This window comes from Salvelinus sp. IW2-2015, unplaced genomic scaffold (assembly GCF_002910315.2).
Source record: "Salvelinus sp. IW2-2015 unplaced genomic scaffold, ASM291031v2 Un_scaffold2272, whole genome shotgun sequence".
Classification (NCBI taxonomy): Eukaryota; Metazoa; Chordata; class Actinopteri; order Salmoniformes; family Salmonidae; genus Salvelinus; species Salvelinus sp. IW2-2015.
In genome coordinates this window covers 49,216-56,029 of record NW_019943599.1, presented here as the reverse complement: position 1 = coordinate 56,029, position 6,814 = coordinate 49,216, and positions in this window count along the sequence as shown.

The following is a 6,814-nucleotide window of genomic DNA, read 5'->3' as shown; positions in this document are numbered from 1 at the left end:
AGAATGAGAGTAAACATAAAAAGGGATATACAGTATCTTCAGAATGAGAGTAAACATAAAAAGGGATATACAGTAGCTTCAGAATGAGAGTAAACTTGTTGTAATACAGACAAATACATGATGGGTTCAATTTAGTGGGTCAAACACAGTGCAAGCTGCAGGCTATGTACACAATGTATTGCATATTTAATGATGCGTTTCTCCATTTAAAAAAATAAATAAATCCAGTTTAAGTGTGATGATAATATGAAATAAGCTGAAAATATCTTAAAATGCAAATACGAATGCAAATCAGATGATCTTTCTCTTGGCAAAAAAAACCCCCCAAACATATTAACATGTTCCTACGTTAAATTTAAATAAAAAACGTTATCTTCTAAAGATAGAAATAGTATATAACTTTGTGTCATATAATAAAATAATACTTTAGACAACAGCTATGTCTGAAGTGAAAATTAGTCTGATGCTAAAAACAGAAAGGAAATGACAGTAAAACAGTAGTTAACTACTGAAAACACGACCTAGAATTTAGTTCAACTACCGACAGACAACGTACTGTAAAATGTAAATGTAGTTGAAAATGTAGTTGAATTACTAGTTGAAATACATGTACTTCACTACATCTACATACACTGGAAATATCTCTGCTACTTGCCCAATGATTACAAAAGCAGAATGCATGCTGTCTCTATCATTTACTAACATAATTCTGTAGTTATTTAAACGCACTGTATGTACACTGTTTTTTCATAGAAAGCAGATAACACTGAACAAACAAATAAAATCGTGTTGTAGAGTAAAAAAAATAATATTATAATGAAAACATGGTGCACCAGCAGTCTCACACTTTAGAGATTACCGGGGAAGTTGTAAAACGTTGTATATTTGACCTTGGTTCCAGCCCTTTTCTGCCTGAAGCCATCTGGGTGTGGCTCAGTTGGTAGAGCATGGCGCTTGCAACGCCAGTGTTGTGGGTTCATTCCCCACGGGGGGACCAGGATGAATACGTATGAACTTTCCAATTTGTAAGTCGCTCTGGATAAGAGCGTCTGCTAAATGACTTAAATGTAATGTAAATGTAAATCTGGCCAAGGCGTTGTTGGCTGTGCCCCAAAAATATGTTTAAAATCTGTCAAAATATCCCATAATTTAAAACAGCTGTGTATGCCATCTCCAAATAAATTAATTATAGTGCATGTTGGGAGTTTTGAGAGGAATTGGGTGGCAATGAACAGAAAAGAGCTATATGTGTTTGTGCGTGTGTTTGTGTGTGGGACGAGTTCAATTTCTAGTGACTTAAAAATAACATCCGATCCTACAGTTATTTTTTATATATATATATATATACGAAGGAAAATCAACCCACTCTTCTAGACTATTTTGAGAAGTGTCCCCTGTGGTTCAGTGTGGGCATATACGTATAAACAAACCTTATATGTGCGTGGCTGTTCATTGCAATCAGACTGAATGAAACTATGCTGAACCAAAAAATATTAACGCAACATGTAACAATTTCTAAGAATTTACTGAGGTACAGTTCTATGGATTTCACATGACTGGGAATACAGATATACATCTGTTGGTCACAGATACCTTATAAAAACAGTTAGGGTGTGAATCAGAAAAACAGTCAGTATCTGGTGTGACCACCATTTGCCTCTTGCAGCGTGACACATTTCCTTCACATAGAGTTGATCAGGCTGTTGATTGTGGCCTGTGGAATGTTGTCCATCTCCTCTGCAATGGCTGTGCAAAGTTGCTGGTTACTGGCGGGAATTGGAACACGCTGTCGTACACGTCGATCCAGAGCATCCCAAACATGCTCAATGGGTGACATGTCTGGTGAGTATGCAGGCCATGGAAGAACAGGGACATTTTCAGCTTCCAGGAATTGTGTACAGATCCTTGCAACATGAGGCTGTGCATTATAATGCTGAAACATGAGGTGATGCCGGCGGATGAATGGTACGACAATGTGCCTAAGGATGTCGTCACAGTATCTCTGTGCATTCAAATTGTGTTCATTGTCCGTGGCTTATGCCTGCCCATACCATAATCCCACTGCCACCATGGGGCACTCTGTTCACAACGTTGACATCAGCAAACCACTCGCCCACACGATGCCATACACGTGGTCTGCGGTTGTGAGGCCTGTTGGACTTACTGCCAAATTTTCMAAAACGACATTGGAGGTGGCTTATGGTAGAGAAAGTAACATWCAATTCTATAGAAACAGCTCTGGTGGACATTCCTGCAGTAAGCATGACAATTGCACGCTCCCTAATCAGCTTCTTGATATGCCACACCTGTCTGGTGGATGGATTATCTTGGCAAAGGAGAAATGCTCACTAACAGGGATGTAAACAAATTTGTGCACAGAATTTGAGAGAAATAAGCTTTTTTTGCATATGGAACATTTCTGGGATCTTTTATTTCAGCTCATGAAACATGAGACACTTTACATGTTGTGTTTYTCTTTTCGTTCAGTGTAATATATTAACAATGTACTAGATACCTATTATTGCAAACACAAGAATAGGAGCGATACTTGTTGGAGTCGATGTGACAGACCACTGGGTGGACGGGTGAAGGAAGATCCTGACAGGTCTGCAATCAGTGCCAAGTCCTCCAATAGAAGGAGCTCTTGAGAAAGTGACAGCACCGAGTTCACTAATGCAAATAGTCTGAAACAGATCTCTAATTAGGCTGGTGCAGGGCAACCATTTGCAATTCAATAATATTGCATAATATATATATATATATACACATTTAACTATTAGTTAAGTGTGGATTCTGCATCTCTTTGTCGTGCCAATAATTGGCTCAATCTAAGTGAATGAGATACTGTATGTGTGGCCTATCTGAAAATATCCACAGACTGGACATGACCTTTGTGCTGCTATTGCAAGCAAATAGCATAGCCTCAATTATTTATATATAGTGTGARAACGGTTGAAGTGAAATATGACCATAGGCCTACCTGATGCAACAAGGGGGGCTTTTCTGTCTCCGGCTGGCTCTGTGGTTAAGAATAAATCGAGTTGTGTCAAGACCTCTGCAGCTCTGGAAATCTCTTGGGTCTCAGGCTCTGCTTGCCTGGGAAATGTAAACGGCTGCATTGGGGACTGYAGTGAGTCTCGCCTGTGATTCAGAGCAATTGGCAGATAATGTGGAAAAAGTGGACCCACCGTTCTTTAAAAAAAGAATATATGATATATATATTTCTAGGAGCACTCTCCGTGGATATACACAAATTATCTTGGAATTGGGTCATTTACTCTGTCCTGGTGTGACATGAATGCTTGTGTCAACCATCTCAAGGCTTTCTTGAAATGAAAGAATAAGCGATCCCCAACTTGTCAAATGATGGGACAGAGTCAAAACAGAGGACTTGTTAAGTCCAAATGATGAAGAGTCAAGAAGAGGTCATGATGGGAAGAGTCGACAGAGCAAATGGAATGGATAAGCCAAAACAGAGTCAAATGATGGAAAAGTCCCAAAAATCAAGAGGAAGTCAAAGTCATGTGAAGTCAAAGTAAGATGAGAGTCAAACAGAGTCAAATGATGGAAGAAGTCAAACAGAGTCCAATGATGGAAGAGTCAAACAGAGTCAACTGAATGGAAGAAAGAGTACGAGGAAGACAACAGAAGGACTTGCAAAGCACAGAAACAAGTCATAGTAGAACGTTCCACTTATTTTACAACTTGTTTGGAGAAAATTGTACAACAGAGATAAAGGAAGACAATATTATGTAATAGAAAGGCCTATAGTATTGTGAGCAAAATTCTGTAGTTTTTGGCATATTAAGGGTGACACTACAGTGATGTTCTGTTCTGGCCCGCTTACATTAAATCTTGGTAAACACCAGGAAGGTTCAATAGCACATTTTGAATGCACCTAAGGTGGGTGAGCAGGAGAAAGTACATTAGCTAACATGTGCCGTCTCTGCATCTCTACTTCATCTCTCTCTTCTCTCTTTCTCCTCTCTTCTCCTCTCTCTCTCTCTCTCTTCTCTCGATCTCTTCTCTTCGTCTCTCTCTCTCATCTCGTCTCCTCTTCCTTCTCTATCGTCCCCCTCATGTCTGTTACCCCGAAGTGTAATGACTTGAATTGACATTGACTTATCCTCAAAAAGGCAAAATCAGACAATTCCGTGGAGGGGAGTAGATATTGAACCCAGCTCAGTGTGATGTGATATGAACCAGAATACTGTTAGATTGTATCTCCTCAGCCAATACAGCTGTCGTAATGGGCTTAGAATAGAGACGATCTAATCAGATCCGCTCCCGCAGCTTTTACTTGGGGTTTTTAATCTTCTACGTATAGATGTGAAGAAAGGAAAAAAAACGACGTTTTAATATGCCCTAGATAAGTTAATTGTATTCACCCCCCTGATAAAAGTATATCTCTGAACACATCGCAATACAAAATAAATAATGAGGAGGCGGAAAAAGCACTGCTTGGCCATGAAGAAAGTTATTTAAGGACAGTCTATATTCTACAGAGAACAGTCCTATAATCTATAGAAAAGAAACAGATCTAAAATCTAACAAGAGATACAGTCTAAATCTACAGAGAAACAGTCATATCTTACAGAGAACAGTATAGCTATAGACAAAGTCATCTAACAGAACAGTCTAATCTACAGAGAACAGTCTAATCTACAGAGAACATCTTATCTACAGAGAACAAGTCTAATCTACAGAGACGGTAATAATCTACCAGGAACATACAATCTATAGAGAACAGTCCTAATCTACAGAGAACAGTCTAATCTACAGAGATCAATCTAGAGACAGTCTAATCTACAGAGAACAGTCTAATCTATAGAGAACAGTCTAACTACAGAGAATCAGTCTAATCTAACAGAGAACAGTCTAATCTACAGAGAACATATAATCTACAGAGAACAGTCTAATCTATAGAGAAAGTCTAAATCTCAGAGAACAGTCTAATCTACAGAGACAAAGTCTAATCTACAGAGAACAGTTAATCTAACAGAGAACAGTCTAATCTACAGAGAACAGTCGAATCTCAGAAAACAGTCCTAATCTAAGACGAAGTCTTAATCTACATGAGAACAGTCTAATCTACAGAGAAAGTCTAATACAGAGAACATCAATCTACAGAGACAGTCTAATCTATCAGAGAGAAACAGTCTAATTCTACAGAGAACAGTAAATCTATAGAGAACAGTTAATCTACATAGAACAGTCTAATCTACAGACGAAAAGTCTAATCTACAGAGAACAGTCTATCTACATGAGAACAGATCTAATCTAACAGGAGAAACAGTTAATTTACTATAGAGAACAGTCTAATCTACGAGAACAGTCTAATCTACAGAGAACAGTCTAATTCTTAATAACAGTCTATCTACAGAGAACAGTATATCTACAGAGAACAGTATAAATCTACAAGAAACAGTTAAGAATCTACAGAGAACAGTCTAATCTAGAGGAGTAACAGTCTAATCTACAGAAACGTTAATCTACAGAAATTATCTATAGAGAACAGTCTATCTACAGAGAACAGTCTAATCTATAGAGAACAGTATAATCTACAGAGAAAGTCTAATCTACAGAGAACAGTCTATAAACTATAGAGAACAGTCTAATCTATAGAGACAGTCTAATCTATAGAAAGTCTAATCTACAGAAGAACAGTCTAATCTACAGAGATGACAGTCTAATCTATTAGAGAACAGTCTAATCTATAGAGAACAGTCTAATCTACAAGAGAACAGTCTAATCTAAGAGACAGTCTAATCTCAGAGAACAGTCTAATCTACAGAGAACAGTCTATCTACAGAGAAACAGTCTAATCTACAGAGAACAGTCTAATCTACAGAGCTAAGTTAATCTAGAGAACCAGTCTAATCTACTAGGAAAGTCTAATCTATAGAGACAGTCTAATCTACAGAGAACAGTCTAATCTACAGAGAACAGTCTAATATACAGAAGAACGTCTAATCTACAGAGAACAGTCATAATCTACAGAGAACAGTCTAATCTACAGCAGACACAGTCTAATCTACAGAGAACAGTCTAATCTACAGAGAAAGTCTAATATACAGAGAACAGTCTAATCTACAGAAACAGTCTATCTACAGAGTCTAATTTTACAGAGAACAGTCTGTAATCTACAGAGAAGAGTCGTAGATCTACAAGAACAGTCTAATTACTAGAAACAGTCTAATCTTACAGAGAACAGTTAATCTACAGAGAACAGTACTAATTATCAGAGAACAGTCTTAATCTACATAGAACAGTCTAATCTACAGAGAACACTAATCTATAAGAGTCTCTAATCAGTTTATCAGAAAAGTCTAATCTACAGAGAACGTCTAATCTCGAGAACAGCAAACAGAGACCAGTATACGATCTAACGAGAACAGTCTAATCTACAGATGAACAGTCTAATCTAACAGAGAACAGTATAAATCTACAAAATAATCTATCAAGAACCGTCTAATCTACAGAAGAAAGTTATATCTATCAGAGAACAGTTATTACAAAGCATCAATTACAGAGAACGAGTGTAATCTACAGAGAACAGTCTAATCTTAACGTAATCACGAGAACAGATCTAATCTATAGAGACAGTCTATACAGCATATAATTACAGAGAACAGTCATTATCTACAGAGAACAAGTCTAATCTACAGAGAGAACAGTAAATAAGAGAAATCTAATATCAAGAGAACAGTCTATTACTAGAGAACAAAGTCCTAATCTACAGAGAACAGTCTAAATCTAAGAGAAGCAGTCTAATCTATAGAAGAACATGTCTTAATTATAGGAACCAGTCTAA